Source organism: Octodon degus, unplaced genomic scaffold (genome assembly GCF_000260255.1).
Source record: "Octodon degus isolate 3935 unplaced genomic scaffold, OctDeg1.0 scaffold00003, whole genome shotgun sequence".
Classification (NCBI taxonomy): domain Eukaryota; kingdom Metazoa; phylum Chordata; class Mammalia; order Rodentia; family Octodontidae; genus Octodon; species Octodon degus.
In genome coordinates this window covers 10,178,974-10,206,759 of record NW_004524579.1, presented here as the reverse complement: position 1 = coordinate 10,206,759, position 27,786 = coordinate 10,178,974, and positions in this window count along the sequence as shown.

Here is a 27,786-nt window from a genome sequence, read left to right as displayed (position 1 = left end):
CACTTAGCTCTGGGAAGTAGGACTTGGAATGAAAGCAAAGGTATATTTGGACAATTTTAATATTATTTTAAATTTAATTTCTTGGGAATAAGATCTATAAAACATATATATATATATATATATATATATATATATATATATCTTAGGAAAATTGAAATATACAGCCATACACCATATATGGATTACCACTGTGTATATTCAGCAGCATTTCTTTTTACAATGTTTCTCTATGCCTAGATGTGTGATTAGACATATCTGAAGTTTTAAAACACACTTTACAACTGATGTTTCTTAGTGTCTCATTCTGCGTTTCATTCATTTCATAGTCTTCTTTCTGTAGACAACTCTAAACCATACTGAGGAGACTTCAAGAAAAGGAAAGAAAAACAAGAAATCTATCATCTAAAAATACTTATTTTGGGGACAGGGAGATAGCTTGGCAGTCTAAGTGTGCTTGAGAAGCGCAAGGACCTGGGTTTGATCCCCAGTACCACCTGATGTGCAGGCTACCGCGCCGAGGTGGCCACCAAAACCGGGTGTGGTGACGAACACCTGCAATCCCAGTGCTGGGGAGGGATTGTTATTGAAACAGCAGATCAGTATGAGGCTGAGCTGCATGGCGAGACCCTGTGCCAAATACATAAATACGTGAATAAATAAATAAGATTAAAAATACGTACTTACCCGCGTTATATATTCAACAAGCGTCTATTGAGATACTTTTGATCCAAGCATTGTTCTAGGTATTACTAGCTGGTATCAGCCAGTCTTTTCTTATTACTGGAAACAGAAATCTTCAAAACCCATTTGGCATTCTTGGTTTCATAATGAATAAAGACATATCTGGTCTTCACATGATATATCAGGCATTTATCATATTAACTATATTAGAATTCTTTAAATGACTAGAGGTTTTGTTCTTTTGAGTTTGATGTCATAATCATTTAATTTTTTCAGTGAATATATGCTCCTAAGCCTATGTCAGCTGAATTAATGAGCAGAATATAAATGTGTCTATTGATAGAGAGGACAGGACCAAAGGAAAACCACATGGAATCAGAGAATGAATTAAACTTTTATAGGTAACAAAAAGTAGGATGAAGAGAAAGACCACGTGAAAGACTATTACTGTATTGATATTATGGTACCTATCTGCAGGCTCCTGCCTATACTTGCTCTGAACTAATTACTTGCTTCTTTTCTGTGTTTGCAAAGGACTTCCCAAAGGTGGACAGTGGTGCTCACTGGCTGGATGGTACCAGAAAGGATGGTGATGTCAAAACAGGAGCACAGAGGTCATGATACAGGAATCAGGCAGTGGCTTGGGAGGGAGTACAGCGAAGCACTGAAAACAGGAGGTACTCATCCTTCAAGGGAGAGGCTGAGACCTCAACACTATTGGTGGACACTACTCTTAGTGAGGTACATTTGGAAATTAATTACTCCAGAATGAAGCTGAGTTTGAGGCTGGGGAGATACTAACTTTCTGGTGACTTGCATTTTGTTCTTCTTGTTCAATTAGTTCCACAGATAGAGATGCAATTTGCACTGCAAGTAAAGCTTCATTGTACTCAGCTATAGAACCTGACGGCGGAAGACACTTGTTTAATAAGGTGACCAACTATAGTCCTCCATAGCGTGAAATCTAAGAACTTACACAAAAGAATTGGAAAATCATGACTCTTCCATAGAGTGACAACTCCCTCATCCTGTTTGCTAATGTGAGCTGGTTGGCCTTCTGAATCTTCCCTCCGCCTCGATGGACTATGGTGCTATCCTGCAGGCACTATCATCTCCTTTTACTTTCTTTCCATTTTACTTTTAGGTGAAAATGAGAATTACATTAAAATATTTCCATGGTATATATCATTCATCACCTCTTGGTACTTACGCAAAAACAAATGATGCTCTTCTGTGAAGAATTATAGATAGTTTTATATTTTTCTTGTTAATCTCAATGTGGTCAGTTAGGTAGGGTAAGAGAATGTAATAGGAACACATTTTGTTCGCCCAAAGTAGGAAGTGGATTCCCTATTCACCCAGTCCCGGGTCTTCATTCTCAGGTTGACGTAGAGCGTGGTACCCTAACTCCATATCATGTGCAGTCTACAAGGACATGAGCAGTGACCTTGCACACAAGTGTCACTTTATTGGTCAAATTTAATTTCTTGAAGTAATAAAACACCTTAAAAATCAATCTTTGTCTCCATTTTTTTCAATTTATTCTTTAGGATTTCTTAGTAAATGATAAATAACTACATTTGTTACAAGTAGAAGGAGCTTAATTGAATGTGTTCATTTTGTTATATATGGCTATTTGTAAGTATGCAGAAACCTAATGCCATCTGGGGAGTAGAAATCACTTTTTCCAGTGCAGTATTTTTAATTATGTCTTTTCACCTGAGCTCCAGGGCAAAAGTTCCATTTTCTCCCTGCTCATTATTAATAGAACCCACAGGACAGGGTTTTCTAATTTCATATTTTTAAGTGAATTTAGCATGCAAAGTATTCTGAAATGACATTAGCTATGTAGCTAAGATAATACCTTGGTTCTGGAATTTCTTTGCTTCATACAGATCTTTATATCTGACCTAGATAGACTGCCCTCTTTTCATATAGAAATACTTACTCCTACCCTATGTGCATATTACTGCAAATAAGTTCATTGTCCTGATGATTATTATTTGCACATTAGATGCATTTGAAACATAGGACGATTGTATATTTTTAGTTTATTACTTGCATTGTGTGTGATTTTTGTGCACCACACAGACTTGTAAGCATTTTGAAATTAATTAACCTGAACAAAATTGAATTCACTGGTCTAGGTTCCTTAATAATATCCTGGCTGAAACATTAAATAATAAATGAGAGGAGCATGGGAGTGGGGGAGATACCAAGGAGACGGAGCGAAGGATTGGGCTGCCTGCGTTTTTATTCCCCATTCTGCCATTGTGCAGCCCCCTCTGTGTGTTTTGAAGCAGCCATTCTGCTTTTGTTTTCCTGGCTATAGCATGAGAGGAATTGCGAGCCCAGGCCAGGGCAGTGTGAATACCTAAAATGTGCGTTGAGAGCCTCAAGTAAAACACACTACGCTGCATGTGGAAATTATTATTAGTTCATTCTTCATGCACTTTTAGTCCTTGCCCTCTAGGCTCACACTGCCAGCCAAGGCACCAATTACTGTCCATGGGGCCGCTGGTTCTTATGATGTGAACACCTGTCCTCCAGCAAATGAACTGAGATAATACACACCAATTTACTATGTGTGTCATAGACCCTACAAATTGAATCTCCCCAATACACTCTGAGTTGAATAATAAATGACACTGGGTTTAAATGACAGGAAATAGACTCAATGCAATTGCCTGGGCATCTGTGTCCACCCAGGCCTTTGTCCACTCATTCTGCTGCTGACGTCCATGCCAGACTTCTCCTTGCACTCTCAAAGCTGACTAAGGGGCCATCTGTATGGGGAAAGTCAGTGCAGAGAAACTGGCTTCCCTGGGACAGCCTGAGGCTGACTAATTCAGCCAAGCCCAGGCTTGGCACACGAGGCCCCACACTGATCACCAGATAAGATGAAATTGCGGCAGGATTCAATTCCAGGGTTCTTTAGGTTCGTATTAGAGAAATACTTGTTAGGCAACTGGACAAAGTGTCCTCTAGAACCTGGAGCAAAGGCATAGAAGAGAGACAGTTTCACAGTGGAAAAGCAAAGCAGCCATGGAGGGAATAAATCTCGGAGGTCAGCCAGATGTTGGTGTGAAATTTGGCTCCACCTGTACCAGCTGTCAGGCTTCTGCCAAGTTACCAGCCACAATTTCTTTAAACTTCAGCTTCCATTGTGACCTGCATTCTTCCAGTTTGTCCTCTCTTGCATCACTGAATCCCGGTACAGTATTGGGCACGTATAAGTGCTGAGGAGTGATGGGATGAATGAAGATTTTTCTGGAGTCATTTTTTTCTGTTTGTTGCAGCCTCAGATTTAGGAGGCAGGATAGATGCAGAGCTGTTGCACTCCAGGGCTTCTCATGTAGTCTCCATGGGGACAGCCTCCGAATGAGGAAGAGAAGAACATCCTCAGGAGGTGGCCTTTTCTGCTGGGATGCCCAGTTGGGACATTAGTCACCATACCTCAGCTCGTTTTTTGCAATCCAACCCTCTTCCCCAAAGACTTCACCATCCACCGTCAGGACTTCATCTTTTGATAAATTTCACTTACAAATTTGTTAATAAAACTTGCATGTGTATAATTCTGCAGCATCTCCATGTGTTTTCTTTCAGTTTAAGAGCATGACCCTCTGGTACATATGAACATATATACCCCCATGACTATGTTTTATATTCCTACAGATATATGTGAAATTTTTCTTTCTGTCCCATTTTAAATTACAAGAACTACATTACTCCAGATGTAATCTCTTTCCTATGGCCACAATGATTCTATGCAGACTGATTGATCTGTATGAGGACCTAGAAAAGTGAGGACAAACTAGGAAAGTACAAGCAGTTACGAGAACAGACAAAGTATTCTAGTAATGTCGGTTCTGTACACATTCGCAGTGTTGTGCACTTACTCGACTCGTGGTACCACGTTGCTCTTCCTTGACTGATGCTGGTATAATCTAACAGGACAGACATGGGTGCGCAGTATTAGTTTCTATGTAACTTCCCATTGCAACTTTGCTTCATTCTGCAGGGTCATCCCTTGCAGTTAGGGCCACTGAGAATACATCAGAACTCAGAGGAAAGTGCTTCTCCTATACCCACCTGCCATCATTGAAGAAGCAGTAAGCACAACAGTGTGAGAGAGACATTTCCAATCTGCTCCCAGGGGCTCCCACACCACAGGATAGAGCCTGCTTTCTTGTAAAAGCCACTGAAGAGCCTCTTCTGTGCTCTCCTTTCAGCTAAGTCTTCTTATCTCTCCTTCCAGGATAAGCCCCTGTATCCCTGCACCTGTCCTGTGCTGTAACTGCCCACCTTTCCCATTACAGCTGCCACCTGGATTTTCTTCTTCTGTCTCATTATTTGACTATTGTAGAACAGTACACATCTCACATCTCTGCTTAGTGCCAGTGAGTGGTCTTAAATTACTGTGTTAAATTTGAGATAGTGGGAAAGAGGGTTCTTTATTGATCAGTTCAGATTCAACTTCAACCTTTACCAGCTAAACATGTGTCAACCTAGCAAGTTACTAACATCTCCATTCCCTGTTTGTTTGTTCTCTTACCCTGCTTTTATGCCACCTGATCCCTACTCAGAAATTTCTTTGGCTGAATCCAGTGAAGTCAGTTGACTGAGCATCCTGAACAATGTTGTGCACAGGGCTTAGCTCCCCATCTTCCAGATCATTATGCAGGCTAAGGGGAAAGTGGGTCCCTGGACCACACAAACCTCTAGGCACTTGGAGTTGTGATTGTTAATGTGGGCATCTGTCCTCTATGACTATGAGTTTCTTGGGGAAAAGAGTTACCTCTTCCTCTGATCTGTATCTCCAGTGACTTAGACACTATCACAAGTAGAATGCAAGGTTAATAATTGCTCATTGGATGAACTTGTTAGTGGGGTTTCCCTAGCATTCTCTCCAGGAAACACATTTACATTTTCAGTTAAACAGATTTGGGGCTGGTAAGATAGCTTAGTGGACTAAGCACCTGCTTTGATGAGCACAGGGACCAGGGTTCTATCCCTGGTTCCTCATGCCGCACCAACCCTGCTCCCAGGGTGTGCTGTGACAGCAAATGAGTCTGGGTATGGTGGGCATGCCTGTGATACCAGGCTGGGGAGGCTGAAAACAGGAGGACCACTATGAGTCTGAGCTGCATAGTGAGACCCTGTACCAAATACATAAATGAAAAAATAAAAATATTTAGATTGGTACAAGATGATGGTGCCATTAATGGATATTACTGAATAGAAAGGAGATTGGAAGAAAGATGAATGAAGAATTAACTGTAATTCACCAGAAACCCCATGAAACTTGGCAAAAGTGGATTAGTCTTGATGGTAAAAGAAGAATGAACTATCGGAGAGACAAGTTTTTGCTGAGTACAAGGTGCGATGGTATCATAGACTCCTGGGTAGACAGATAATTGTGACATCAGATCCTAAAATGAGATTAGAGGAAGAGGCACCACAGAAAAAACGAAGATCCACACTGTGATCAGCGTCAGCGGCAAGCCCCATTCCATGTACTTTGTAGCCTTGCTTTCATCAACCCTCCATTTGTCTTCTTTCCTACAGCAAGATATTGTGTCCCAAATGTGTAAAACAATGCCGGGCATGTGATATTATTGAGTGTGCATCATAGAGAGGCAAAGAAATTGAAAGTCTAGAATACTGTGTGGGTACTTAAAGCTGGAAGTTAGAGGGATAATACAGGTTTGTCTTAGTTATCTTACACTGACCTCACAAAACATTGTAGTCAGGGTGACTTGAATGAGTATGTATTTTCTAAGAGTTCTGAAGGTGGAAGTCTGACATCAGAGCTCCACAGGGTCGGGCTCCATAGAGGGTTCTCTCCATTGTTTGCACTCATGGTAGTTTTTAAAATTGTTTTGGTTGTGCCCTCACTGGGAGGTGGGGAAATGGAACAGATTCTGGTGTCTCTTTTACAAGGACATGGATGTTGTCATGAGGTCTAGCCTCATGGCTCCATCTAATTTTAAGTATCCTGTAAAGGTCCATCTCCAAATACTATGATATCAAGGGTGCAATGTTCAACGTATGGACTCAGCACAAACAAAACTCAGTCCATGGCAAATGCTTTGCTAACGGTTCTCTCCACAGATTTCCTCAAAGATCACAAGCTATCTGGTGAAACACAGAAAACCTTTGCTGCTGGGACATATTTTTCTTACCTTCTAGCATGTTCAATTTAATTTAAAAAAGGATGTATAGGAAATTTTGCCTTATTTTAGCTTATAAGTATTGTACTTCAGAGCTGGAAATCATCGTATCAATTATCATAAGTTATCTGTTGTCAATTTCAACTGGTCAGTTATTGGTTCACTATCTACCAAGCAAACCAAGAATACGTCCCAACCATTATGTTTGACTTGGTCCTGTGATTTGCTCCAGCCAACAGGATGGGAGCACACGTGATGCATTCTGCATCTGAGCGAAATCTTACAATATATTTGTATCAATCCCCTTAGATCTTTTGTGTGTACACTTGAGAAAAGTGTGACCAAGACAGAGGCTTCTTCTTCCAGTAGGATCAAAATTGAGAAAACTCAGAAAGCACAGCTGAATGGAACCTTACTGGAGCCAAAGTGAACTTCAGGCCTCAGGTCTTTTCAGTCATTTTAAGTTAACATGAATTTAGCAGGTGAACACAACTTACTGTCTCATAGTTCCATGTTATTAAAGACTGAGGTACATTTCACAGGGCCAACATCAAGATGCTGGAAACATAGTGGTCTCTTGGAGAAGCTTTAGGAGGGAATCTCTTTATTCTAGCTTCTAGAAGCTGCTCACATTCCTGGGATTGAGAGGAAAACTTTATTTTATCATCCCACATGTGCTCAGAATAGAGAAAGATGTTACAGATGCTCAATAGAGAAAGATGTTACAGATGGTCAAAGAATTTGAACCTTTTGAATGTTTTATTCTTTCGTCAAATTTTATATATGCTTTACTATTTAGACAAGCACAATTAATTGTCTCCAGGATGCATATACCTGAGTATAAACATGTATTAATATTTCATAATGAACTAGCATGCAGGCCCAGTGGAAAGATTATATGTTAATATGGCATTTTCTAGAAATCTCAAATTCATCATTTGGAAAACTAAGGTTTTTTTTTTCAGCAAAATTATGCAATTTAAGAAAACCATCGCTTGTCGAGTATGTTCCCTTATTTCAGATAGGAGCCTACAATCATTTCATGAATTTTTAATTACTCTATTCCATACTAAACACAGATTTAGGAACTCGTCTAGTAAACATAGTGTCAATAAATCAAAAATGTCTTATAATACAACTTTACAAGAGAAATAAGAATTGAATGCATATTCATATAGTATACGGTCAAGGAGGTAAAAAGAATTGACTGCTCTGAGACAGAAATTATTTTGAAAAATCAAGTGCTAGTGAAATGAAAGGTTTATGCCCCTTGCTTAGATTTCGTCTATGAAATTAAAAATTTTGACATAATTTTTGTTCTGAAGTTCAATTTGGTGTGATGTTATGATTTCCCAGTTCTTGATTTATCTTTGTAGACAGTAGCTGACTGAAGTGATAGAATAGGCTATTAAGCATAATGGCTTTCAAGTAAATTAAAATTACAAGCATATATACCAACTCATATTTTGAAAAACATGTATTAACCAAGCTTTTACACAAGATACAGAATAATTATCTGAGGACGAATGGCAAATGGGAGTATGAGGGGACAAAATGGGAATGAGTAACTAAAAGAGCTAAATAAAAGGCGTTTTTAATAAAATGTGAATTAAGGAATATGATTAACTAGAACGTTTACAGCAGAGTTCAAAAATATTAATTTGTTCCCATTTTAGCTTCTTTGGGGACATTATAGTTTGCTCAATTTGAGGTGCAAATAATGAACCAAAGGGCTTTGGAAAGTATTTTCACTAGTCCTGGGCTTTTCTGATTGAGTAAGTCTGAAGTATAAAGTAGGACTGTATATGTTTTATGAAGAAATGTGATGAGATGGATACACCTGTGTGCCTATGGTCCTTGGCAAAGCACACAACACCACCAGTATCCCCAATGCTCCTCATCTGACAATCGTACTTGCAAAAGGTTCAGACGTGATCCTAATGTTTGTGCAAGAGAACCTTCCTTGTAGTTGATAACTAAGCTGCTGTACTCTCATGGCATTTTTTGGTATACCCCTTATTATTTTGCAATTTATCTAGATCAATATACTCAGTTTTTCTAGTTCAATTTACTCAATTTCTAGTTCAATTTCAACTTACTAGTTCAATTTACACAAGGATGCCTTGTGATTTCTTGACCTCTACAGGTTAAAATGTTTATGTTCCTTAAATTTGATTGATAGATTAACAGCACATGAAGTATTTATGTAAAGTCAATTTCTGCCTTACATTTGGTAGCATTGTCCACTGTCATTGAATTTCCAGTTTTGCAAAAAACCAGTTTAGTTACACTTGGTGAATGTATCCACCTGAATCTTATGAGCCCGTAGCTGTTAGGTGGAAGAAAGAGTTCCATTTTGGCAGATTCCTTCAGGCACACAGCATGTGTTTGTCCTTTATCCCCACCATTGCCCCTGTCCTTGTGCCCCTCTAGTTGCATGTTTCCTCTGTGTGGGGGAGGTCAATGGGTGCTGTCCAGTGTAAGGGGACTGTAATTAGAAAAGAGGAAAAGAAGAAGAGGGAGGGCAGTGAGGTTAGTGTGAGGGTGTGAACAGATCTTTTCAAATTATCTTTCCTCTGAAAAATTTTTAATTTCTTCCTTGTGCTTTAAGTACAGAAATGTCACTAGAATTATCAGTATTGGGTTACTGGTATGTATGCTGCTCAGTGTCTGTCTTTTGATCTAAATTTTTATATTACTTATCCGATTTCTTCCTATCCTCCTTTAAGTCCTCCCATAATGCTTATTAGATTTATAGTCTAATCTAGTTATACTGGGGCTCCAGAGCTGAACTGCATATTGTAACTATGTATATAACAAATAAGGATCTATGTTTTATAAATATTCATACTGTTTATTCTGAGAAATTTCTTAAACAATGTTTCCAATACTAAGGTTAGTTTTGTTTTATTAGTCTCTTATTAAGTGTATTGATTGATACTTTCATAAGTGCAATTAAACTTTTAATTTCTACAAACTTATTATCTGATGGTTTTTTAAATAATAGTCTATTCTTGTTTTATTGATCCAATATCATTTTAAACTCGAGGGAATTAACTGGTACACTTTACCATTTTGGTTCTTAAAAGATTTCTTCCCTCTAGGGTTAATTTTTGGCTTGTTCATTTTGATTCCTTCCATACCTGTTTACTGTTGTTCTTCTAACATGCATTGATCCATAGATACTGATTTGCAGTTTTCGAGCGAAGGATTAGAATGAATAATAGGGAGAGGTGTGCCATGTTTTGAACAGACCTTAATTAGTGGAGGTTTGGCTTTCGGATGGATGAGGGGCTCTTAAGTGTCAGGCGAACATTGCTCTGTAGGTCATTGAGCATAAAAGAAATGGAGCATTTTGGCTAACTAGAGACTTTATTATGAGAAGCAATAAAGAGCCCTTGCTCTAGGATTAAGATTCTCTAGGACCTGTCACTGCTGAGTAAGAAGGCTTCTCCTTTCTTTCCTCAGCAACTGCTATCTATATCTGTATCTGTATCTGTATCTGTATCTGTATCTGTATCTGTATCTGTATCTGTATCTATGCATATGCTATCCTTAACTTCTCTCCTGAGCCCTTACATACAAATATACTTGTTCTTTGACAGATCAACACCAATTTGGGAAAGTTATTTTGTTCCAACTCAGCTTATTTAATTAAAATATTATTTATACCATCTTTAAATTAAATGACCCATTCCTGTTTTATACATTGGCTGGCTGAAATCTGAAGCTATTGCTTCGTTGTCTTGAGAAAGATATTTCACTCATCACTGACAGCTAAGACTTTCTCTGTTGTCTTTGCTCCTCATGGGTCTTATTTATTAGTCACAATCCCTCATATTTTTTAGTGCTCTGCTAATCTCTTCCTCCAACACTGATTTTCATTACAAAATATTTCAGTAGACTGAGAAAGAAAATGGAGAAAGTAATTTACATTAAAGTTGACATCGTTCATTAAAATCTCCAAGTATGACAGGTTTTTGTTTTGTAAAAAGAAAATTCATCCATAAATTGATAAATGCAAGTACATCAGTAAATAGATGCAGTAAATTTATGATCTTGAATGGGGTCAGATCTTACAAAGAAAAAATATTGGTGAAAATAAATCTGATAATATAATTATTCGAATGGGAATTTGAATTATTAAAATAAACAAGATATATTGGTGATTGCAGACCTGTGTGTTATCAATATGCTTGAAGATATGAAGATTAATAACTTATATATGTGCATCTATCTATCTGTCTCTTTCATTTTATCCTGATTTTCATCTACCTATCCCTCAAACGTTAAAGAAAACTATGAAAATCAGTCAGGTTTCTTAGACTCGTAAGAAGAGAAAGAATTTACTATAAAAGTCTTTAACCCAATATTTATATTACACTATAGATTTGTCACTGTTTTTCATCATGAACCCCCTATAATTTCTAGTAAAACCTGCAAACACTTTCACAAAATAAAATTTTGAAGTACACAAAATAAGCAAAAGTCTATACAGAAAACCAAATGTAGCGAAACCCACAAATGTGTTAACATACAAATAAGTTAACACATTTACATATAAATTTCAAATTTTTGGTGCATGACCCTTTTTTGATTACTTGGCTCATAGGCCAATCAGATTACTATGCTTTTGCAAGAAAAACTTTTCAAAAATAAATTATTGCTACCTTTCTTAGTTCAATTTTTTCTTCTATCTTTAACTTTAATCTGGATTTATTCTGTTCTTCTATCCTCTTAAATGAGAATATTATCTTATTAATATTATCCCAGCTTTTCTTCTTTGCAACCATAAGGATGTTAAAGTATTAGTGTCCCTCTGACTTATGTTTTACTGCATCTTGTACTTTTTGATACGTAGTAATTTCATTAGCATTGGTTCAGTATACTTTCTAATTTACTTTAAGATTTTTCTATGTGACTTATTAAGTGAAAATGATTAAAACTTTTTAAACTGATTTCCAAATGTATGTTTCTGACAAAATAATCAGGAAAAGATATATATTATAGCATGGTGTTTTGAAATTTATATATGATAATTTTATGGACCATTAAGTGATCAACTTTTGAAAATATTCGATATGCTTGAAACATATAATATTTTCAACAGCAGATTGATTTTTACCTATAGGACATGTTTATTACATTATTTAAATCTTTCATACCCTTATTAACATTTTGTGTGCTTGGTCTATCAATTATCAGAAATTAGAAATCTATATTAAAATCTCAGCTTACAATAGTCAATTTACCAATTTAATCATGTAGTCTTCTGAATTTTTACTTTACATGTTCAGAAAATGCATTATTGCATGGAGTAAGAATTTGATGTAAACAGTACTGGCAAATTTGAATTTTTATCATTATATGAAGATTTTTCTCACACTTTAAGCCATACAACATAATCATAATGCAGCTTTTGACCTCCAATTTAATTGGAATTTTTCCTTTCACCTTACAGGCTTTTTCTGCTTAAATCCGTTACTTTCTTTGACAATTACACCTTCTTACATCCAGGCCTTCCTTCTGAAGCCCTGGAGGTGACGTATGTACCATCACTAATGTTAAGAGTTAATGGAGTTCCAAATCTCAAGTAAAAGTGCACTGCACTTGAGAAACTTCAGGTGACAGTTTCCTTTTGTTTTCCAGTTCTACCTAGACTCATGGTCAAACAAGGCAAACATTCTACTATCTCTTTCTACTTCTTTTTTGGTTCTGTTTCATCTGCTCCTCCCCTTCCAATTCAATTGCAGAATGCACTGCTTTTCAGGATCAAGCTCCAGGTGGTGATTTCTGAGTCTTTCCCTTTTTGAGTGGTCTTGACCATAATTTTTTTTCCTCTCTGCCCTTGGCTCCTTAAAGTCCAAACTGTGTGTTACCACAAGTGTTCTATTACCTCTTTGGATGTTGTCAAATTTTCTCATTCCTTGTCAATTCAACTGTGCATTTAAAATGTACTTCTTCAACTCTTTACTCCAGGGAACGCATGTAATGATTTGACTGTGGTTTCTAAGTGCTTTTTGGGCAAATCGTTGCTCTCGTGTTCATCCAAGGAAAGTGCGCCACGAGCCTAACACATCTTGCATTACAAAGACACACTGAAGAACCAAGCATCGGTTAGGGAACTGTCAACTATACCCATTGACTGCACAGAATTTCATCAGCCCACTGTGGTGTCAGAGAATGAAAGAAGAACTCTCTGGAAAGGAGACTGTGAAAATAGCGTCTTTGCTTTAGAATTTATACAGAAAGGAAAGCTAAGTATCTTGTTCAACTTATAGAGGGCATGCAGGTCAACTCACAGTAAGAAGATAAAACTCTTTATAAACAAAAATCAGACACACTTAAGAATGCCATTTTTTAAACAAAATAATAATTGGAATGATTTTTTAATAAAATGAACCTTTTGATAAAATGGAAACAATACTTTGTAAATAAGGAGGGAAAGAGAGGTCGAAGGGAGGGGAGGGGAGTGGGGAAAAAGAGGAATGGAGATATATCATATACAGGTATAAATTCTCTATGATGAATGTAATCATATATATCCACTTTTTTTTTTCCGGGGAACCAGGGATTGAATTCAGGCCCTTGTGCTTGCCAGGAAAGCACTTATTCTACTGAGTCATCTCCTCAGCCCCAATCATGTATATCTAAATTGTACCAATAAATTTAATTATAAAAAACAGAATGAATATTTTCTAACATTAAGGAAAATAATTCAGGAAAGATTATTAGAGAAAAGAGTTATGAGGATAAGATATTTGCTGAGACCACAACGTATCCTTCTCCCCTCCCCCCCCAAATCTCTTGGTATTTTCAAAAGAAAGATAAAAAACAACTTTACAGTGAAGGCATCTGGCTGTCCCTGTCTTGAATGTGACAGGAAAGCCAGTCATCCTGATGGCGAACTCCATGACATTGTGCTGCCTCCGTAAGGTAGTGCAGGATTTGCAAGAGGCCTGTGCTGCACTTGTGGCCTCTAAAGCCTATACATTGGTCTTCATGATTCCAGGACATGATATGGGGTTAGAAAAACAAGAAAAATTATACCATGAGGGAAAGAACACATCCAGATTGTGGGCTCACATGGAATCGCATGGTTAAGCCTTTTCAAAATGTCAAATGCACAGGGAAAAAAGTGGGAAGTGTGAACTTTCAATCATGATTCACAAAAATTCTATAAGCATATCTGGAAGAAATATGAGGAAATTTATAAGTGAAATAGCTATTAAATGATATTACAGAATTATTATAATTTAAAAATATAATATTGAGAGTTCTTGCAGTACTCCAGAGAAACAGAACAGACAGAGTATGTGTGGAAGTATATATACATACATAGTAGACTTTAAAATATTTCATTGTAAGGAATTGGCTCATAACTGTGGAAGCTTGAAGAATCCAAAATTTCATGAGAAAGTCTGGTAAACAGGAGAGTTAGAAAAGAGTTCCAGTTCAAGTATAATGTCAGTCTGCTGGTGAGTTGACTTGGAGTCTCACTCAAAAGCCATGTGTTGGCAGAATTCTTTCTTACTCTGAGGAAGTCAGCTTTGGTTATAATTAAGCCTTCAACTAATTGGATGAGGACCACCACATTATGAGAGCAATCTGTTCTATTCAAATCCACTGATTTAAATGTAAGGCCCACTCAAAAAATTGGACTAACAGAAACATGTATGCCACATTTGACCAAATATACAAGCACTGTGATTCAATTTGCCAAGTATAATTAACCAATATAATTGTAAAAATATACAAGTTCTTTATTTTTATCAGATATATGCAAAAATAGTTAATGATCAAGGGCCATAAGCATATAGCTCATGTTCAAATAATTCAGAATATGTGTATATAGATATATACTTACATAGACATATACACACAAAGAATTATTCAGAACTGTTTTTTCCAAGTATTTCTTGCTACCCTCTGCTCAGAATAATAAGTAAAAACACTGAGAATTCTTTATTTTGATCAAAGTATTTTAGTCTTTGGAGAATAGAGGTTTCCTTTTTAAAGTAATGTGCACTTTTAAGATATACTAGAGTACATAGTAGGTAAACATGGTTTGATTTTTATTTGTTACTAATAAATGGTTGAAGATGATAATTATCTTTTAGTAATAGACTATTTTCAGAAAATAAGTGGCATGAAACCATTTTGTATATACAACTTTTAACAAAATATTACATTAAAGCTTCCATCATTTATACTATAGTTTATTGGAATAAATTATAAGTACATTATGAAGTACATGATATATGTAAAATATGTATTTATAATTGAGCAACTAATATAAATTTTTAATAGCTATTTACCCACTTATCACATTCATTTAAGTGTATGTTGTTCTTTTATATGTGACTTAAAAGTTGTAAAGTATATATTATGTTATGTACTCACATCCATTTAACTAGAAATATATTTTATGATAAACAAATGATATTTTTCCATTTTGAATTTTTAACACTAAATATTTGCCATGTTTTCTCTTAATTCTGATGAGGAACTGTAAAATTAATAACCTATCAACTTATGTAAGAATAATAAATACTTACTAGATAAATATATTTACAAATTCTCCTTAAGAATGATAATTTATAATTTTAGGTGTTGCCATATTACTATGTTCATAGTGATATAAATGCTCTTAAGTTTTCTGACAAAAGTATAAAACTCAAGCATTCTTTTTTAATATTTTACTTATTTACTTATTTGGCACAGGGTCTCGCTAGGCAGCTTGGACTCATAGTGGTCCTCCTGTCTCAGCTTCTCCCCGCTGAGAATATAGGCATGCGTCACCATGCCTGGTTTCAGTTGCCAGCACAGTGTGCCCAGGATTCCAGGACACACATGGCATGCAGTACCAGGGATCAAATCCTAGTCTTTGGGTTTGTCAGGCAGACACTTAGATCACAGAGGTGTTTCTCCAAACTTCAAGTGTTCTTTTTAATTCCAATCGCTTTATAGTTTAAGACAGGGCAAGTGACCTTAAAGATACCCAAATACTTAGGTGAGAGAAACACAATGAGATTCAATAATAAAAGATCTAAAATAATGAATTATTATTGAATTTTCTATTTCAAATTTAAGCTGCCAACCGGTTTTGACTCTAGAATGCAGGTAATCACAATCACAAATTAATTTTTGAGAAATGAACTAACTTAAAGCAATCAATTCTACTTTAGTAGAGACTTATATATGTAATAAAATTAAGCAAATATTTTGTGTGTTTTATTATTCTTTATAATTCAGCAGACATACGTGAAGCTTTCAAAGAACTGGCATTCCTAGTAGTAATGAAGCCAGCTTTCTTTTCTAGGAATATTTGAAAGGCAGAGTTCCCTAGATTAAAGATAGTTTATTCAAGTAGCTTCTATATTTCCACTGAAAAAACACTCCAACTCAAAAGAATATTTGGATGTTATCTTTCTTTTTTAAGTTCTCATCAACACAGTGAATGACTATGAAAATGTTTATTCTGTGTATTTTAATTCACATAGTTGTGGAAACTTCTTTGTCCAACACTTTAGAAATAATATTAAAACAAGTCAAAATCTTTAGGAACTAGTGTCACTTTCTTGGGGCTTTAGGAAGTCCACCATTGGGGAAATTTTAGGTATTGTTTCAGATCTAATTCTTATTATTACTGAGAATTGAGAAATAAGAAAGTAGTTTAATAACCAAGAAAAAGCATGAATTCTAAAGTCAAAATTTTACAGAAGATGTAGGCCCTAAACTCCACAAGCTCTTCAATGAAATTGAAAAGGAAGCAATCCTCCCAAAATCATTCCTGGAAGCAAGTATTATACTGATACCAAAACCGGGGAAAGACTAAACTAAAAAAGAGAATGACAGACCAATCTCTCTCATGAACATAGATGCAAAAATCCTAGCAAATAGAATACAGCAAATCACCAAGATCATACACCACGACCAAGTAGGATTCATCCCAGGGATGCAAGGATGGTTCAATATTCAAAAATCTATAAATGTAATACACTATATCAAAAGAGAACTAAAAAACACATGATCATCTTAATTGATGAAGAAAAGGCTTTTGACAATGGCCAACACTAATTCATGCTCAAAGTCCTACAGAAAATTGGAATAGATGGCCTCTACATCAATCTGGTAAAAGCCATTTATCAAAACCCAATGGCTAACATAATCCTAAATGGGGAAAAACTGAAATCTTTTACTCTTAGATCTGGTACAAGACAAGGATGCCCTCTATCACCCTTCCTATTCAATATAGTTCTGGAATCATTAGCTAGAGACATTAGACAAGACAAAGAAATAAAAAGAATAAGAATAGGTAAAGAAGAAGTTAAATCATCATTATTTGCAGAAGACATGATACTTTACTTGGAAGACCCAAAAAACTCCGCCAGGAAACTACTACAATTAATACAGAAATTCAGTAGCATAGCACAATACAAAGTCAATACCCAAAAATCAATAGCATTCCTCTGCACAGACAACAAACACACTGAGAGGGAAATTATAGAAAAAAATACCTTTTACAATAGCACCAAGGAAAAGGAAATACCTTGGAATTAATCTAACTAAAGAAGTCAAAGATCTTTTCAAGGAAAATTACAGTACTCTGAAAAAAGAGGTCGTAGAGGATTTCAGAAAATGGAAAGATATTCCATGCTCCTGGATAGGAAGAACCAACATTGCGAAGATGGCCATACTCCCAAGATTGCTGTACAGATTTAATGCAATCCCGGCCAAACTACCACCAACATACCTCCCAGAGTTAGAGAAATCATTCCTAAAATGTATTTGGAACCAGAAAAGACCCAGAATTGCAAAGGCAATCCTGGGCAACAAAGGCAGGAGGCATTACAATTCCTGACTTGAAATTATACCACAAGGCCTCTACATCAATCTGGCAAAAGCCAGTTATCATGTGGTTAAAATCAGCATGATACTGGCAGTGAAATAGACCCGAGGATCAATGGAATAGAATAGAAGATGCTGAAGCCTCTACAAACACACTCAGCCATCTTAACTTTGACAAAGGGGCCAAACATACTCACTGGAAGAAAGATAGCCTCTTTGACAAATGGTACTGGAAAAACTGGCTCTCTATATGCCAAAAACTAAAACTTGACCCAGGTCTATCACCAGGCACTAAGCTAAAGTCAAAATGGATCGAAGATCTAAACATTAAAATAGAAACACTAAATCTTCTGGAAGAGAAAGTAGTAGGAACTCTTGAAGACATACGGGTAGGCAAGGAATTCATGAACAAAAATCAAATCGCACAGGAAAGACTTGAAAGAATTAACAACTGGGACCTCCTCTTATTGAGAAGTTTTTGCATGTCAAAAGAAATTTCCAACAAAGTGAAAAGACAACCCACAAATTTGGAAAAATTCTTGACCAATAAGTACTCAGAAAAAGGTCTGCTCTCTAGAATGTATAAAGAACTAAAAACACTAGGGCCCCAAAATTTAAAGACCCAATCCAGGAATGGGCATCCAAGATGAACACACACTTCTCAGAGGATGAAATTAAAGAAGCAAATAAATATCTGAAAAAATGCTCCACATCACTAGCCATCCACAAAATGCAAATTAAATCAACATTGAGATATCATCTCACCCCAGAAAGAATGGCTATCACAAAGAAATCACCCAACAACAAATGTTGGAGAGGCTGTGGGGAAAAAGGAACCCTTCTCCACTGCTGGTGGGAATGTAGACTGGCGCAACTGTTATGGAAATCTGTGGGGAGACTCCTTAGAAAACTAGGACTGGAAATCACATTTAAACCAGCTATTTCTCTACTGGAAAATTTCCCGGAGTATCTGAAAACATCATATCATAGTGATATGTGTGTGCTTATGTTTATAGCAGCACAATTTGTGATAGACAAATATTGGAAACAACCAAGATGCCCATCATCTGAGGAATGGGTGAAAAAGATGTGGTACTTTTATGAGTAATACAATGGAGTATTACTCAGCTATAAAAATTGATAAACTTGAAGGCTTTATATTGAAGTGGATGCTACTTGAAGATATACTCATAAGTGAAATAAACCAGACACACATGTGTAAATATCATATGGTTTCCCTAGTACAAGGACTCAAAAGAAGAAATACAAATAGAAAGGTATAATACAATTAAAAGGAAAGCAAGAACTTGAGAACTAGACAATGAAGAGAGAGCAAGGAGAAGAACTAGGAATAATGACAGAGACAAGCCATATGTAGAATATAGGTAAGGCAATGATCCTGAGAATCTTCAGAAGATTTTTGAATCTAGCAGCTAATTGGAAGGATTCTCACCCAGATACCTGTGAACTAAGCAACTGCACTGAAGATGGCAATTTGCAATAGTAGGTTCATGCTTGGAGTGCCTGTCATTCTGGTCTTCTGAATACATGCTGCTTGTCATAACACACCAGTAGCTGCCATGCTGTCTCTTGGGTTGATGATTGTTTAAAAAGGAAGGGGGTGGTGAGTGAAGGCAGGGGACAGGAAAAGGAGTGTTGTGGGACTGTCCTGCAACAATGTTGTATATGGTTAGATTTCTGAACTTATGTGTAAACATATCTAATTCTTTTTTCCTATTTTTTAAATATATTTTATTTTTTTCAATTTTTGTCGTATTCTGTAGGGTCTTAAAGTTTAACATATCAATACTTGATGAAATATACCTTTTCCATGTTATGCCTAAGATGTTTGATATTCAGACAGATAGTGAGTTAAGCTTAACAGTCTGGCTTATATGATCATAACAATATTCTTCTCTTCTGGAGGGTTAACAACCTAAGTTTGCAGACCAAAACTTACAGAAAAAGGAGGGCCACAAGGAAAGCCAACATTTTGGCCCTAACTTTCTAAAGTCAATTAAGACTCAGGACATATGAAAACTCATACTGTAACATCATGTAATTCAGTTGTGTCCCAAATTTTCTGATCAAGGAGATTATGGGGCCAAAGAGGAAAGTGATCGATGATGTAGACTGTGCCTAAGGAGAGTCACATGGAGAGAAAACAGTCTCTCAGGCTTTCACAGAAAGCACATTGGCCAAGCAATGGCCGTGACTCATCCACATGGCTGACACTGACAAAGGATCTACAATCTGAGGAACAGGGTCTCAGGATAAATCCTGAGGGGAATTGACTGACCATATCAGATCTAAAAGCTACAATTCTTGTTACATAGGTCTTACTTTATCTCTGTCTTAACCATCCTGCAGAAAAGTATAAAAATGAAGTACAAGAAATAAAGCCATGGTGTTATGTTGAGCTGTAGGGGACTCATGTCAACAACTTCTTACATTACCAGTCAAGTGGAAGACCCAATACTATTATGGACCCCTGGACTATTTTGGAATATTTTGCTGAATTCACACACCTATAAGATTTAAATGGTGGAACTAAACCAAAAAAAAGGGATATAGATGAATGTCCATTTTGTATCTGTGTATTCAAAATGGTTAGGATAGATATATAGCTACATTCTCTTAGTTCAAGGAATAGAGGGATTTGCTCTAATAGTGTTTGTAAATACAATATCATTTGTGCATCTTGTACAACAAACAACCACTAGAAAGGCAGTATGCAATGTGTTAATTATTGAAACTGTCCTATCAATTTGATTTGAAAGTGTCTCATTGCTATGTATTTCTCAATAAAATTATGGAAAAATAAACAAATAAACTCTTCCCCAAGGGGAGAAAATGAATGATCATTTTGTATCTGCATATTCAAAATAGGATAGATATATTTGGGCAGGAGAGATAGCTCAGTAGAATAAGAGCTTGCCTGTCAAGTGCAAGGACCTGAGTTCAACCCTGGTTAAAAAAAAAAAAAAGATATACAGCTACTTTCTCTTAATTCAATGAATAGAAATATTTGTTCTAATAGTGTCTGTGGACAGGATGTCATGTCTGCATCTTGTACAATGAATAACCAACCACTAAGACAACAATATGCAATGTATTAGTTATTGAAACTGTCCTACTAATTGGTTTTGAAACTGTCTCATTGCTATTTGTTTCTCAATAAGATTATTAAAAAAATAAAAAATAAAGTCAAAATTACCTATGATGTCAAAAAATAATTTATCTCAAATCTCTTATTTTTTGAAAAAGAGAAAAAAATAATAACAATACTCACTACATTTGCTTTTCTTGTTCATTTAATTGGCAATGACTTGGAGCCTCATTGTAGACTGGACTCTTCCTGGTGCTCATGCCCAATGCAGATCTCAGTGCTAGCCTTTAGTTTCTGTAGCTTCAACTTCTTTCTGTGCTTTCCTTCTGCCACAGCTTGTAGTTACCTTCGTCAAAAGATAAACTCTCAATTGTCCAATCCATTTTTTTTATTTCTAACAGAACTACTCTTTTCAAAATGTTCAATCTGTTATCACAGATGATCAAGTGCTATGCTTGTACATTTAATTTAATGCTTTCCTTAGATAGGTATATATAGATTTCCATAAGTCAAGTTCTCATAAGGACATCCCTGATTTGCCTTAAAGTCAATAAGACTCAGGTGGCTGAATTTGGACATTTGCACAGTATCTAGTGTAGTAATGTTTTATACTGTCACCTAGTGGTGATTACTTACCCACCAACTGCTTAATTTTGGTCGATTGTTGTTGTTATGCAAATATTGCATAATTATTTTTGAACATGCTAGTTGAATATATTTTATTGAGTTATTTGAGAAGTTACGTTCTGTTCCAAGAACAAGGACTAGGACAAAAAAGGAATAGAAAAATAAAGCAAAGTAAAAATGGCTGGTTTTATGTAGCTTATAATATATTCCATTTTTTGTTTTTAACAAATAAAAATCAGAGAAAATAAAAAAAAGTCATTACATGAGATGCATAAGACACGTAATTTTATAAAATTAAAACAAATTAGGTATCAACCATGGTTGAATTCCTATCATTTGGTTTAGCAAGTCTGTATTATTTCTAACTTTGTTTTGCTAGTTTTTATTCTCTTCAAAAATGCATAATTTTATGTCTGGGTAATCACTGGTTGAAGATGTTGAACTGTGAGTTAAATAGCACTATTAAATAAGAGATGCAATAGTTTGAAACTATGTAACTTTCAAATGCAAAGCAGAAAGTACACCACAAGGCTTAAACTATAACATTTTCACAAAGGTGTATGTCAGTAATTTTGAAATTACATGTATCTGGGACCGAAAAAAATAATTATATCATAAATAATGAAAGACTCTTTCTCATAGAATATAGTTAAAAATAATTACAACACTTAAAACAAGAATGCGCCATGCAAGGTCAGATTGTAAGTGACAGTGTCAGTATTGGCTGATGATAAGCGGATGGGTAGACACATGCAAACATGAACTCACGTCCCTCAGCCCTGTCCACTGACAGTGTCTAGAGGCTTGGGCCATGCATGGGCATACCAGTACTCAGATCTTGGTTACTAAGCAGAATTCGTTAATAAAATGTATCTGGGTTTTCAGAGAAGAAGAAAGAAAAGGTGCAAGATTAGCTGGAGTAACTTGCAGCCTTCAGAAAATCACAAGGCCATATGGAAAGGGTACTATTACAAATTGGAGGTGCATAGTTATTAAAACTGTGGCAATTTGAGCAATAAAGTAAATGTCAGTGATGAATTATAACCCATAGAGTAGAATAATTTTTATGATTTAATTTTAGAATAAGTATATAACTGAATAAAAATTTGAGAGGAAAATAATTTCTTCATTCTATTAGAATACCAATTAACAAATGAACCACAAATGATAAATGGATTTTTAAAATCACCATTCTGTGAAGACCACAATGCTAATTGTTGCAGAAAGCATCTTTAATGGATCTTAAAACTAATAGTAAAAGATAATATGAAACAGAATATTTTCATAATTTTATAGCATTTTACTTATAAGGTAGTCATTAATTATAAGAAGAAAAATAGTAACTTTGTAGTAGAAAAACCAAGCTGATATCACCTTAGCCAAACGAAAAAGCTAGCACCACCAATAATAGCATGGACTTCTATGCCACTGTGATGGTTTTTATCTTCAGTGTTCCCAAAGGCTTATGTTGGAGACTTGCTCCGCAGAGGCTGGTGCTGTAGGGAAAGGGTGGAACCTAGGAACGTAGGAGGTGGGGTGTATGGAAAGAAGTGAGGTCATTGGAGTGTTCTTGAGCAGATCATGGAGCCCTGGCTTCTCCTCTCTGTTTCCTAGACATGAAGTGGATAGATGTTTGCTTCCTACTCCTCACCGTGCTGAGCTGCTTGCCTCAGGCTCCAAGGTGACATGGCCCACTGATCATGTGAGCAAAAAGGGAGCCAAATTAAACCTGTCATCCACCCAAGTTAATCGCCTCAGGTATTTCATCATAAAGGAAATTGGCCTAATACACGTGAAAAAGGCATTAAACCCTTTTGGTGGCATTCTTGCCAAAAGTGTATAACTTGAATCTGATCATCAGAAGACATCAAAAGGAGCTGAATTAAATAATATACTCCCAAATAGCTAGCCAGTTGATATTGCATTTAAAAACCAAAGACATGAGGAACTATCCAACATGAGAAGAGATTACGGAAACATTTGGATGTCTGTAGATCACTTCGAGTGCTTTCAGTGTCGTGGTTGTATAGTACAATGGGGAGATTTGAATGAAAAATATGTTGGAATTCCTTGTAGTATTTTGTAAGCAGGAAAATTATTTCAAAATGAAAAAAATTGCAAAATGAAAATGAAACTAACAAAAATTTTACCAAAAACAATTTATCAGTAAAAATAAAACTTTCTCTTGAAATCCCTATAGAACTTAAGACTTATAAATCCATCAACCTATTTTCATACATTCAAATTTATGTAAGATTTTAGAAGCTTATTTTGCAACTGCTTGTGATAATCTCTAGGGTAATAGAATCATTATTAATGACTAACTGAGTAACACTTTTACAAGTACAAGGTTAACAGACAATTTAATCTGAAAACTAAATCTGGAATAGATAATTCTTATTATACTTCAGAATTGATGAGTAGCTCTTTTTAAGAGGATGGAAGGGGCTTAGTATTGGTAATTGAAACTAGGATCTTTTGAATATTAAGCACAAGCTCTATTACAGAACCACATTCCCAGGCTCTGGTCATTGACTTTCAAATCTGAATTAACACTCATAACGCAATAGGTTGAGGAAGGCTGATTTGAATGAGGATGCCTTGGTGACTCCCTCAGAAGTTTCTAATCAGTAGATCTGAGCTGTGGCCTCAGAACTTGTATTTCTATTATATTTCCAGGAGAGAGGACCAGGGCTGGTACCTATCACACTTTGACACACACTGATGTACACTAGAGTCTGAAACTGTAGAATTAATCTTTCATTATATCTCCCTTGTTTCTAGTATGCTTTCATGTAAAAATAAGACTAAAAATACTCATTTAAAGTGTATTCTAATCCAATTGCTAGTCTAGAAATAAATGTATCAAGATTACTTTAAGCATTCTTTAGTGACCTGTATAATTTAAGTATGTCTTTCGAGGGAAATCATAATTAATGTAGAAATAAATTTCACAAAATTTTAAGTTCGTCATTACAGAGAATAGACAGGTTTGTGGACTCAGTCATTTTATCTTTTGATGCTTAATGCACTGGCCAGGATTCCTTCACTACCTCCTTCTCTTCTTCTCCACAACAATACAGCCACAGATAGTTTTTATTTCCTTTCTTAAGAAGCAGCAATGATACCTGTGAATGCTTACTAGCATTTTAGGAAGGATCCATACACTGAATCACTTTTTTGTTTGTTTATATGGTTTTTTTTTTTTTTTCACTTTTGAATTTAAGTCGAATATGCAAAGTACTTGGAAACTTCCTTCAGTAGTGTTACATGAAGAAAAAGCTCTGGGTACCCTGAAAATCAATGATCTTTTATCCACCAGAAAACTGTATTTGGGAGCAGGAGAGATGGCTCAGTAGAATAATCACTTCCCTGGCAAGTGCAAGGGCCTCAGTTCAATCCCTGGTTCCGCTAAAAAACAAAAAACACTAGAAAACTGTATTTGTCCCAGGGCCTGCTGGATCTAGTAGTGAGACCCTGAATACCCTATAGACCATTCCCTAAAATACAAAAAGAAAAAAGAAAAAGAAAGAAAAGAAAACTGTACTTAGAAGCTATAGTCTCAGAGCGTTTTCCATGCTCTGACGATTTTCTTCAGAACCTCTCTAGGCTTTCCAAATGAAGATCCAACAAAGGTATCTTTGAAGGTCTAGGAGGAGGTGGGAAAGAGGAATAATTTCTAGTTTTAATGTATTCAGTACAGGGTCTACAGGTCTCACTACACAGATCAGATTCGTAGTGATCCTCCTGTTTTCAGCTTTCCAAGAGCTGGAATTAAAGGCACATGCCACCACACTCAGTCTCTGTCTCAGTGTGCCTCAGGGGCAGGGCTGGCATGGCACACTGGGGATCTAACCCTAGTCCCTGCATCTGCCTAAGCAGGTGCTTTAACCCATTGAGCTACTTGTAGAGGAATAATTTTTAATCATGCTTAAGGCCTTCTTCAAACAAAAGTTTATCCTCCAAAATGGGGTGAGAGGAGGCATTAAGGAGCCTTAGACTTCAAGGGGAAAGTGAGCTACCAGACTGTAGCTCCTTGTAGCCTTTCTCTCACCCAAAGGTGGGGAAGACTATAATATGGTAGCTAGAGCTTCAAGAGAACAGACTTGGATGTTATAGTTGTGAAAGGAAGGATTGGAAAAAGAACAGCTTTTCCCACTAGAAGATGCTTTTGATGGCTATCGTGTCAAAATATGGGCTAAGAAAAACTCTGAGATTTAATTTCAAAATTAAAGAAAATCCCTTCACTTGTACCTTTCTACTATACTAACAGGTCTCCAGTATATAATCTCGGTGATTTTAGATAAGAAAACTAACATTATTTCTGAGGAATAGTGCTTGGAGAAGACCAAAGTCTAGACAGGAGAAGAAAACAAGGTTATTAGAATGTTGTGAGGTTGCTGGATACAGCAAACATTAAAATATAGCCTGTTTCCTACCCAGATAGTTTTATAGTAAAGATCTACTTTCCTCTGTTCCTGTTATATGTCCATCTTTCAAAAATATTAAAAAATGTCAAAGCATTCCAAAAGGTAATATCAGAGTATGCAGTGTTGCAATAATTACTACAACCATATTCAGATATGACAAAGACATAGGAATTGCTAGATAGGAAATGTAATATAGTTATGAGGTCAAGCACTCTAAAGAAAAAAACGTATAAAATACATAGGAAGAAAGACATAAGTAGAGAGATAAAATCTCTAGAAAAAGTAGAGGTAATTGATTGAAATGATATGCTTGGAACAAAAATTAAGAAGCCATTTAATGATAGGCTGTTAGTAGCCTGTGTTGAATAAGGAAGCAAAGAACTTGAAGATTTGCCAGTGAGGCCAGATGTAGTGCCACAGGTCTGTAATCTGAACATTTGGGAGGCTGAGGCAGGAGGATCACCACGGGTTACATAGTTAGTGAAAAGTCAGCCTGAATTACAGAGTAGAAACCTGTCTCAAAAGAAAAAAGGAAAAGAAAAAGAGTTCTTCAGAGAACATCCTAAAACTGCAATGCAAATAAATGAAATGAAATGAAATGAAATGAAATGAAATGAAATGAAATAGAGGAGAAGAAAGAGTATTAACCCAGGATAGAATAAGCACTCTGAGATAATTTTGCAAAAGTGTAATATACATATTGTTGGACTACCAGAGAGAAAAGAATTAAGTGATCCAGTGAAATAATTGAAGTAATAAGGATCAAGAATTTTCTAAGAAAAAAAAAAAGGGGGGGAAAGCATACAGGAAACAAGATCACACACACACACACACACACACACACACACACACACGCGATAGAAAATCAAAGATGATAAAAAAAAGGAAGAAAGAAAATCAAAGATGAAAGATCTTGAAAAAGCCATAGATTGAAAATATGTATTATCTGTAGGGCAACATGAGCAGAAATAACGGAGAACATCTTGTCAAAATCCAGAAGAAAAAATGAAGAAGTATTTGTAAAAGTTTCCAAAACATGTCACCAAAGTAAAATTCTACATCCAGAAAAACTTTTAATTAAAAGCAAGAAAGAAATAACATTTTCAGATAAACAAAATCTAAAGTAATTTATCCATCAGACTTTGGAAAAGTATTAGTTTTAATTTTTGACCAAGAAGGAAGAAACTGAGGTCTATTAAAAAAAAGAAGAAAGGATGTTAGAAAAAGAATAAAAAAGGTAAAAATAAATTGTTTTCTTTGCATTACTCTTATTTGGTCTTAAAGATAATCTTTGTTTAAGCAGCAGAAACAGCAGTTTACTGAGGTATTACAGCACGAGGGCACATGGTACAATGACAGCTATGTCACGAATGTCAGGTGGTATGTTCTGTCGGAAGTTAGCCAGATGTCTGCACCATACATAGAGTACTATACTTGAAATAGACATAGATTAAATTATTGCAATCATTAGTGGTATCAATAAATATTTTAAAAAAATGTGTTTAATATATTAACAAAAGAAATAAAAAGGAATCACATAAAGCTTAAAACTTTATAATGAATAAAATAAAATATGGTAGAAGATACCAAAAATTCAATGAATAGCAAACAAACAAACATACCAGATATATTGAACCAGCCATAATAGGAATCATTTGAAATATAAGTGTTTTTTTTTTTTTTTTTCGGAACTGGGGATTGAACTCAGACCCTTGCACTTGCCAGGGAAGGGCTTAGTCCACTGAGCCATCTACCCGGCCCTTGAAATGTAAGTGTCCAAATATACCAAACCAAAAGCACAAGTTGTGATGGCATAATAAAATGAAACTCAGGGTGAGAATACTATCAATTAACTACTAGCTTCAAAAACATGCTGAGGAGTCTCAGGAACATTGCCTTACCCATCTTGTGCATA